Raw genomic sequence first — 11,664 nt, 5'->3', positions numbered from 1 at the left:
AGTAGTCAAGGAACAAGCAAAAGCATAATAAAGTAGTCAAGGAACAAACAAAAGCATAATAAAGTAGTCAAGGAACAAGCAAAAGCATAATAAAGTAGTCAAGGAACAAGCAGAGCAAAAATCAAGGCAATAAACAAAGTCTCGTGGTCACTACTGTTTAGGAGTTTGTTAGGATGACCCAGATACAAGGAATACAATACATTCCTCGGCAGTATTTGCCTTGAGCCTCATTGTCCCAGCCCAATATCAAATTCCTGTCAAATTCCTAGAAGTGGCCCCAAAAGCTCTCCACATCTCTCCCATTCGTGTTTCAGGTTGACTTGTACCTACATCCCTGTTCAAAGTGGCACCCAGCTTGGGGCACATCTACATGGAGGAGGGGAGTGAGGAGGAATTCAGTGACCGACACCACTGGGGAGAACTGAGGTATTCAGATTGCTCCTGAAAACGTTCAACAAAAGGGATCTTATCAATACTTATGTTTTCAGATATTTCCAAAGATGATTAAAGCTCAAAAGACTTCTATCAGAAAAGACTGCCTCAATACTTTGAATGACTTTCAGAAATTACTAGGTGACATTAATTGGCTCTGATCCTATCTGAGATTATCTACAGGAGAATTAAAACTATTATTTAATATTTTACAAGGAGATCCTGATCCTAATTCCCTCAGAAAACTTATCCCAATGGCTTCTAAGGCTTTAGCTATAGTAGACCAGACAACTGAAAGTCACCATATTTTTTATATAAATTATGATTTGCCTCTGCTATATGTTATTCTTGCCATGAAGCATACCCCTACTGCTGTGTTTGGCAGGAGGGGCCACTTTTTTTGGGTCCATTTGCCTGCCTCCCCAGCTAAGGTATTGACACCTTACTATGAATCTGTTTGTTACTTCATTCAATTGGGATGTGAGGAGGGCAGAAAGATTTTTGGTAAAGAACCTGATACTATTAGTCAACCAAACTCTAAACAGCAATTACACTGGCTTATGGTAAACACCAAGATGAGAGCATACAACATCTACCTGGACCGTTAGGACTATGCTGGGCTGGGCTGGGCTGGGCTGTGCCTCTATGCCTCAATGCCTCAATTTTTTATTGTTTAAGAATCATTACATCGCCGGGCAGTGGTGGCGCATGCTTTTAATCCCAGCACTTGGGAGGCAGAGGCAGGTGGATCTCTGAGTTCGAGGCCAGCCTAGTCTACAGAGTGAGTTCCAGGACAGTCTGGGCTATAAAGAGAAACCCTGTCTCGAAAAACAAAAAAAAACAAAAAAAAAACAAAAAAAAAGAATCATTACATCAAGGAATATCTAGTTTCACAGAATTCACCAGAGCAGGAGAAGGGAATAGGAAAGTCAGATATAATAGAATAATTATGCACACCAAGGCAACTGAAAAGCATTTACTCACAAATAAAATCTATATAGTCATTGTCCAGGGCTAAGGTTAGGAGAAATGGGAACAAGTTTTCTTACAAAGAGCTGCTGCTAGCTACTAAGACGTCTCCATCCTGGCCTACTGCGAGCAGACCCTTATTTCTGATGTCAGGTCCCCTGGAGGGATGTGTCTCCTGCTTCTCAAGGTCCCAGATACCATCCCCTTTTACAAGGAGCTGCAGCAGGCTTCTGAGTTGTCTCCATCTCAGTTTGCTGTTGGCAGTCCCTGTCATGGTATGCTGTTCCCAGCAGGAAATCAATTTCAATCATAATGTATATAAATCTCAAAATGTTTTCTTAAATCCTAAACAATTTAAGATAAACTGTGAGACTCTAACTATCTAGTCTTTAACCCCATCAGAGACTTGAGAAGGAATAAATATTACTTGAGTATCCAGGAAGTACAAATAAGCAGGTTTAAAACTATAGAAAAGACAGAGATAGTTGGCTGCCTGGACAGGCCCCCAAAATTTCTCTATTACATTGGAGCATCTATCTTCAGTCTTCTGGCCCAGAATATCTGACAGACTTTTCTGTGAAGTAGGAATTATGAAGGATTGCCTACCTTGTCCTTGAAAAGCTTGACAGGTGACTTCCCTGAGTCCAGTTTGTCCAGTTGGACAGTATTCTTCTGCTGAAGCAAGGGCAGTTTCTTACCCAGTGGCTAGCTTGCCACATATGAAGCAAACTGGAGGTTCGTTGATCCTCATCATCTTCTTTGAAGTGGAATGGGAATGCTATCAGGACCAAACCTATTTCACTGCCAAAATGAAAGACTGAAATTAATAAAATATCTTTAAATGCCATTCCATAGATCTTTGAGGTTGTTGAAGACCATATATCTATCTATAGTATATCTGAATTGTTTGTTTTTAGCTATCTATTATCTGTTCAATCTAGGAAACCTATTTTTGTACTTATTTTAAATGGTATCTAACAGGACCATGAGTTTGACTGTCTGACTGCTAATTTGCATTTCTTAGTTATTCAAAATATTTTATAATAGCAACTTTTAAAGGGACTAGAATTTAACATTGCATTTTTAAGAACTGCATAGGTACAATATCTTAGCATGTTGTAGTAAAATATAATCTTAAATCAGTATCAATGTATGAAGGTCTAACTAATTTAACTCAATATAATCTTAATTTAAATCAATATACAAAGATCTCTATGACAATGAAAGACTTTTGGCTTATTAATGCTCTTTGGTCTAAAAGTAGGCTCAATAATCTACCCTTTATTTATCATTCCTATAATCAACCCCATCCTCCCAAACAACAAACACCCATCACCCACAAAACAACAAAAATCTATCCTCTCCACCTTTTAAGAATGAGGTATAGTTCTCTTAAAATTGCTTCCTGATGGCTTGGGTGTCATTTTCCTTTTAGGGACTCAAAAAATTGTGGTAATGGCCAGTATTAAGAAAGCAAGCTGTGACATTTGTTGTCCAGTCTCCACATGCTGACAAAGTTCAGAGCATAACTGAAGTCCTGACTGGAACAGTCTGTAATATTGGACCAATTAGGTTTGGCATCTGTCTTTGAAGTTGTCCTGGAAGTAGGTTTTGATGAAACAGCTATGAGGCAAACTGAAGTAGGATCAGGCAGGATGCTGGACTAAACATGTCTCAGGATTTCAGCATCCCCAAGGGTGAATCTTGTCATGCCTGCACTAACTTCATTGGTATCTATTCTTTTGTTCTGCAAACACATAAACTGTCAAACTTATTATACATTTCTGTATTAATAAATGTCTGGAATGTGCAGTGAGCACAATTCAGTTAAATATAATTCTCTGCTCTCAGTTCAATAAGTAAATTGTAATATAAATTTTTACCATACCCATTTGAGAGGATGGCATGGTTAGGGCTGAGAATTTTGTAGCTAAAAATTTATTAGCCATGTGTGACTTTAATTTTTTCAAGTTCCTATTTTTAATGATGGTTCTTAAGTACTTTAACCTCCCTTTAGCCCACTAGAGGTAGTAGAAAAGAAAGGATACAGAGTGGGGGGAGTGGACCTGTTTAGAAAAGTTCTTTGGAGCAACTTTCATCTGTGTTGTCCAGAAATCAATTTGATTCACAAGTTAGCAGAGGCAGCTCAATTCACTTACAAATACCTCACAGAAATACCAGGTTAGCAGCAGAGGTGGCACAACCTAGCAGGAACAGCCAGGCCTCAGCCTTAGCTCGAGTCAGCAGGAGGGACCAGGAGGAAATCCCAGGAGAGGTTCTCAGAGAAAGAGTAGTGAAGACTGGAGACCCATTAGTGTTACATATCTAGCTCTTATAAGCAAGCCAACCACAGCTCCCTTTGCTGTCTGTACGGTCCCATTTATACTCCTCTAAACAACACATGTTCTCAGCACATGTCTTGCCTCATCATGTGCACCTGTCTCAGTTGAAATCACTCTGCCAATCAGCTGGAGTCCACAGTACACCACTGTCTTAGTCAGGGTTTCTATTCCTGCACAAACATCATGGCCAAGAAGCACGTTGGAGAGGAAAGGGTTTATTCAGCTTACACTTCCATGTTGCTGTTCATCACCAAAGGAAGCCAGGACTGAAACTCACAAAGGGAGCTGATGCAGAGGCCATGGAGAGATGTTACTTACTGGCTTGCTTCCCCTGGCTTGCTCAGCTTGCTTTCTTATAGAACCCAATACTACTAGCCCAGGGATGGTATCACCCACAAGGGGCCCTCATTCCTTGATCATTAATTGAGGAAATGCCTTACAGATGGATCTAATGGAGGCATTTTCTCAACTGAAGCTCTTTTCTCTGTGATAACTCCAGCTGATGTCAAGTTGACACAAAACGAGTCAGTACAACCACCAGAAGTTTTTTTGGTGTGTTTCTCTCTATGGAGTCCCAACAAATGCAGCTCAACTATGCAATGTAAGGTGGACCAATACATGTGTGTTGTTAGCAAAGAATCCTTTATCACATGTCCTTTCATGTGCTTTCTTTAGCAGAACATCCTTTTACCTATGTCTGCTTCAGCAAAATCTTCTTTCATGAGTCAGTCTTAGCCTTTCATACCTATGTCCACTTTTAACAAAATGTTCCTTCAGCTCTGTGCCCCAGCAAAACACCATCCAAAACAACTGACTTTCCAAAGAACCCTTAAAAATTCCACTTCAGCCATGCATATCGGATGTGCTGGCTGGAGACATATACATGCCTCAGTCAGTCAGTTTCAGGGATGTTCCATACGGAGGGATCAGCAAATCATGTCACCAGTCTTGTTTACTCTTCTTGGTTTCTCTCCTTCTATCTTCAGGAGGTCTACCCTGTCAAATCTCATTTTTATTGATTTTGAAGGAATCCACAATTTTACTTTTCCTATGGGAACAAATGTAAAACCCCATCCCCAGTGTAACACATTTCCTGCCTTCCGTTCTGAGGTTAGGAAATCCTTAATATAAACAGGCCATCTTAGTTCAGCAGTTTTTTCCATAATACAATGCCTCTCAGCAGCAGTTGTCTTTTGTTCGTTAGCATTCAAAACATTAGAGTTAATAAATTACTACATAATCTATTTCTGCAGATCTTTGCTACCCCTTTCTGTTTGTTAAGCACCTCTTTCAAAATATCTCTCCACAACTGCTTGTCCTGTATGATTGTCAGGTATACCTATAATAGGCTTTATATTGTAATATGTTAATAGTTGCTTCATTTTACTGACGATATTTGCTGGAGCATTGTCAGTCTTAATTTGTATAGGTATTCCCATAATTGTCATAACTTCTAATAAATGTAGTAAATAATTACCAAATCAACATTTTCAGAACTTAAAGCAGTTCCCACTGAAATACTATGGTATGTATATAAAATGTTTATCTACATACTTTAATCTTCCAAACTCTGCAAAATGAAACACATACATTTGCAAATTTTTATTTCTTTAGATATCTTTAGGGTTACGCCCTGCAGGTAATGGTGTTTGATTATATAAAGAACAAGTACATTTTCTTATAATTTCCTAGCTTGTTGCCAAGTGAAAGAAAAATCTCCTTTTAAAGCTTTGCTGTTAATATGGTGCTTCCTAGGAAATTCTGAAGTTTCTAGCACATTTCTTATTAATAGTTGATCAATTTCACTATTACCTTGTGCTAGAGGGCCTGGTAGACACACATGGGATCCAATATGTGTTATAAACAATGGATAATTTCTATTTCTGATTTACTTGTTATAGTTGAATAAACAGAAAAGTTAATTCTTAATCATTCAGAATCAGTTCAGCAGTTTGTATAAGCCAAACAACTCCTTCTGCATCTTAAAAGTCAATACTATATTAAAAAATTTTGGAAAATCTAATACCTTAAGAATTGCATAAACTCTGATTTTTTTAACCAAATCATAAGGACTTTGAATTATTTTACTTAATTTTTATGACTTATGACCTACATTTCCTGATTTATTTTCAAAAGAATAAAATATAGAAGCTCCAGAAATTGGAATCTCTTTCACTGTATTCACTGTACAAGGGATAATCCTATTAGTTCTTTTTATAAATTGGAATCACTTGATTGTAACATATTTGTTGTTACTCTCTGCCAAAAATTTAAGGCAAGCCCATTGTCAATGTTCATTTTTTGTCCATAATGAGGCAACTGCAGCATTAGTAAAAGGAACCACAATCTTTGCTGGGTCTACTTCTTGATGAAGGCATGATTAATGAAGTCTTAATTCAGAAGCTTTTTCTATATAGGACTTTAATTTTTTTATTCTGTTTGTGTGCTAAAAATATCCACTTGAAGACACTATTTTCTCACTACATAAGAATTTCTGCAGGAGAATGACTAGAAGGCAAGATAACTAAATTACAGGCCATTTTTAAAACATCACCATCTATATGGGCATCATGTAGTTTCTTTTTTAATAGAGCAAATTCCTCTTCAGCCTCAGCTGATATTTTCTTGGACGACTTAGGTCTTTATCACCTTATAAGGTTTGGAACTGTTCGGAGAGATTAACTGGTTAAGGATCACAATTGGATTAACTACTCAAGAGCTAAGTCATTTATTTCAAACCTTACAAAGTGATAAGGACTTAAATATTCCGTCAAAATTATCATCTGAGGCTGAGAGAGAATTGGGTCTGGCAGAAAAGAAATTACAGAGTACACATGTGGATCATTTAGATGAAAAGCTGGACTCTCCCTTAATTATTTTGGCTTATACTCATTCTCCCATAAGAATTCTTATACAGAGAGATTATATCTTAGACTGGATATTTTTAGCACATAAACAGAGGGAAAGAATTTAAAACTATGTAGAAAAGTTTCTGAATTGATTCTGAAAGGAAAAAAAAAATGAGACTTTGTCAATTAACAGGAATAGACCCAACAGAAATTGTGGTTCTTTTTTGAAGTGAAATGTTTTGGTTTTTTGGAGACTGAGTTGTGCCATGTAATTTTTTTTTTTGGGGGGGGCAACTATCTTATGAGATAATATTTTTGCTGAAGCAGACACATGGGAGGATGTTTTGCTAAGAACACACACATGGTATTTTTCTGGAAGCTGCCTGAAAAGGAAGCATGTAATGTTTTGCTAGAGCAGACACTTAAAAAAACATGTGACGTTTGAAAAGAGTATAAATGTAACCCAATAGACAGTCGATGACGCTGTGTGGTATTGGTTTGCCTTGCCACTCTTTGCTGATCATTGTTTGTCATGACTTCATACAGAGAATTGCACCAAAGAAATTTTGGTGGTGTTCCAACAGCTGCTTGCTGCTTCTGTAGACTTGGGCTAATGGACAGAGCCTAGTGGTTTCTTCTGGATTAAACTGACACTTCTGACTCATTAATGGTGTTTGCAAGTGGATCAAGCTACTGCTGCTAGTTTGCGTGAACTGAACTACTGATATCCTGACAATACAAATTATATTTGCCCTAAGGAATTATCTTTGAACAGGTCCACATCCTCCTTTGCCCTATTAGTCTTTTCTTTTCATTATTTCCGGTGGGTGGTGAGCTAGAAGAAAGGTTAAAGTATTTAAATACATTTATTAAAATAGGTTTTAAAAAATATATAATTACAGGTGCCAACATGGCTTAGGCACTATAGGTAACTCTGCTTCTAACACACTAGAAAAATAGCAGGTTTTGATGGGTTAGCAATGTTGTTTAAGGAGGTTGGCAAAATAGCAGTTGCTGCCACTAAGTGGTCTCCTACCTTGTTCTCAGAGGGTTTTTTATTTGCTTCATAATTTTCATGTATACTATTTTGAAAAAGTTTAGGAGGAAGCTAACAATTCTCTTCTGTTAGAGAAGATTGCAGAGTTGGTTATGCACTTACAGAGTTTGCAGATAGAGGTAGAAGTGCTTGGAAAACAAAAAAAGCCAATGGAAGGAAAACAACAGAGTTCAAGCCTGATGCTTGAGACCTGAAATTTAGTGCATGATAAAAGTGGGAAGCAAACCAATCTGGAAGGTTAACTGGTGCCATCCCACTCTGCTCCACACACTTTCCCTGCTAGGTATCCAGAGTACCTCAGTGAGACAATAGCTAGGAAGAGCAGGAGATAGTACAGGGTAAATAGGTTCTGCCAAGTATACCACCAGAGTATTTGCCTGGAGCTACACAGGCATCTTCACCTTTCCAGCATATGTGGCCATACTTATAATTAACTGACTTGTATCCAATAGAAATGCTAGATCTAAAGCATCTAAAAGAGGCTATTGTGTTGTATGGCTTGCATTCTCCATTTTTTAAAGAAATGCTAAATAACTGGGCTATACAGCATAGGGTTATACCCCAAGATTGAAAGTGACTGGTGTCAGCTGTACTAAAAACTGCACAATGGTTACAATGGTTGTCATGGTGGAGGCATAAAGCCATAAATAAACAAACAAACAATGTAATTTAGCAAGAGAGATAAATGCTACTAAGGACCAGTTGCTTGGTGAAGGGCATTATGCTGATTTACAAAAACAAATATAATCTGATGATAGCATAATTAAACTATGTCATGATATGGTTTTAAGAGCTTGGGATATGATTGAGAAGCCTCGAGGAAAACTCCACCTCAAATACTAAGATAACACAGAGTTCTGCAAAAGCCTTTACAAAATTCTTACAGAGGTTGGGTTCAGCTGTAAATAGAGCCATATGAGACCCTGAAACCAAATAGTTATTGATACAAATTTTGGCATTTAAAAATGCAAATACCAAATATAAGAGAACAATCAGACTATTAAAAGCATGGGGAGCCCCAGTAGACAAATGGATGAGGAAGACAACTACTCCTGCTGCTCAGGAGTGTAACGTCAATATCGTAGGGCAAATTGTAGCTAAAAGTTTCAGAAATAAAATTTTCCTCTGCTTTAATTTTGGTAAATTTGTTCATTTCCACATAAATTGCAAGACTAGAAGAGTCAGAGCTCAAAATAGCAGGTACATTGGCTCTAGAGAATATGGTATTCATAGAAGAGAACAAGGAGGTTCTGACTGCTATGAGCTACTAAGGCTTCCAGGGTATTGTCCCCACTGTGAAAAGGATAAACATTGGACTAAGGGTTGTCAGTCCACAGACAACCTTTTGCCATCAAAAAAAAAAAAAATGAACCACGGGACCTACAAGCTTGGGGCCCCACAGCAAACAATACAAGCTGTTTTCCTTTGGTCAGCCAGGTGGTATCAATGGACAAAAAAAAAGTCAAAACTGAATATTTCTGATCTTATACATGCTGCAGAGGAAAAAGCAGCTTTGGAGCTGGCCACAGATAGCCCTCTTATATTATCTGAAAAAGTTAAATGATACAAGTTAACCACTGGTGTTTATGGTCCTTTACACTCAGGGATAATGGGAATAATCTTGGGAAAAATGAATTAATAATTTATTGTACATCCAAGAACAGTCGATGAGGATAGTAAGAAAAAATAAAAATTAATTCATATGTTTTAAAAAGATGCAAATTGATGCAGGAGATAAAATTGCTTAAATGTTGTTTCCTCACATCAAGGGTAAGGCAACTCCAATAAGAAGGACAAGAACTTTTGGGATTATTAAAAACATGTTCTAGCAAACAATGGTTAATGATCTGAGACCCAGATTAATGGTACAAATAAATGGTTTTGACATAGAAGGTTTGATGGACACAGGAACTGATGTTACCACGCTTTCACAAAACTTGTTCAATTCAGATTGACTGTTGTGGTAAATATCCAACCCCAATAAGCCCATGCAAGAAAAATCCAACTCAGTTATATATTCTTAAACTGCACACCTATATTGGGCAAATATGCCTCTACACCACTTTCTTCCCCAGCTAGGACATCCCTTGCTACTTGCAGTTATTCCAGGCCACGTACTTCTACCCCATCTTCCTGCCAACTTGTCTTCCTCTATCCTCCCCCATTCACCATCTCCTCCAACTCCTCCTCCTCTCCCTTCTCTTCCTGTCTTGCCTGGAAAACCAAGCCTCCTCATTTTCACCCAGTGATTAGCTGTTTGTCATCTTTATTAGCCAGTAAGATAACTAAGATAACTACAATTGGCTGCTTCAAAAGATTTACACACAGTTCATAGAAATTGGTAAATTATCACAAGTAAGAAAAATTTTATGATTGATTACCTGTGTGGGACCAAAAGGGCAAACAGAAACATTGAGACTTTATATTGGCTGACATACCCATAAACTTATGGGGGAGGGGTCCTTTACAACAACAAGGCACTCCAATTAGTATTCATGCAATTACAGAAACAGCAAATGATAAAACTGGAATGATATGGGGAAGGTATTGATATGGGTAACCGAAAATAGTCACAAGCTGTGCCCACTATCCAAAAACAAGATATCACAGGGATTGAGTTTCCAAATTTATAAAAGGAGCCATTGCTAACATATCATCAGCCCGGCCCCTAAAATGATTACCAAACAGACCTAGATTGCAAGAGCAATGGCCCATAACAACAGCAACAACAACAACAAAAAAATTGTAGGCACTTAAACAACTGGTACAAGAACAGTTGGAATTCTTAATAATAGTATATGGATAATATATATGAATAGGTCAGCTGTCTATCGATGGCATAGTTACTCTGTGAAAGAGGGGACAGAAAAAATAAAAGAGCTTGTGGATGGGAAAAAGAACTGTGAGATTCTGAGCCGGGCGGTGGTGGCCCACGCCTTTAATCCCAGCACTTGGGAGGCAGAGACAGGCGGATTTCTGAGTTCGAGGCCAGCCTGGTCTACAGCCTGGTCTACAGAGTGAGTTCCAGGACAGCCAGGGCTACGCAGAGAAACCCTGTCTCGAAAAAAAAAAAAAAAAAAAAAGAACTGTGAGGTTCTGAATTCTGGACATGACATAACTGCTGCACATTTCACCTCACAGAGTCTATATTTCTTGTATAAGATCTGCACAAGATAAAGCCAGTCACAATTCCATCATGGAAGAGGGCGGGCCCTGAGGGCCTTCCACTCTGAGAGGAGTGATCAGAAGCTGATGGCATTGAAAATGAGTCCCTATACTTTGTCCATTAGTAGGTTGTTCATGCCCCTAGTCATGCACATACGGACAGAACTAACTAGACTTGAGCTTATTATTAATTATAAAAAGATTATAGGATTTAGGAATTATAAATTTATAATTATGTACTAATATGAAGGTTGTGCAATCTGTAAATAATAAAATCTTAACTTTTTATTGAAAAAAAAAAACTCCACAAAAAAGTCTCCCATGCTGGAGGTTACAGATTGTTCCAAAGGGGAAAAAAATACAAAGAGGAGATTCTCTTAATTATTTTGGTTATAAAATCAATCAACAAAAAATTAGACCACAAAAAGTACACACCCATAGGTATCAACTACAAACTCATAATGATTTTCAAAAATTAGTGGGAGATATAAACTGGCTGAAGTCTACAATTATGTTGAATATGTATGAGTTAGATAATTTGTTTCAAACATTACAAGGAGATTCAGATTTAAACAGTCCAAGATGTATAATAGCTAAAGCAAAAAAAAAAAAAAAAAAAAACGAGTTAACAAATAAAACAAAAACTGCAAGAGTCATATGTAGATAAAATTAATCCTAAATTTAATTATATTCGGGTCATTTTACCTTTGACTCATTCTCCTACTGGTCTCATTATACAAAGAAAAGATAGTATTATATAATAAATTTTCTTAGCTCATAAATAAAATAAAAAATTAAAGACATAAAAAAGATTAATTGTAAAAGGTAAAATGAAATTAGATCAATTGTC

This window comes from Grammomys surdaster, unplaced genomic scaffold (assembly GCF_004785775.1).
Source record: "Grammomys surdaster isolate TR1022 unplaced genomic scaffold, NIH_TR_1.0 721, whole genome shotgun sequence".
In the NCBI taxonomy this organism is placed as follows: domain Eukaryota; kingdom Metazoa; phylum Chordata; class Mammalia; order Rodentia; family Muridae; genus Grammomys; species Grammomys surdaster.
This window is presented reverse-complemented; position numbering follows the sequence as displayed.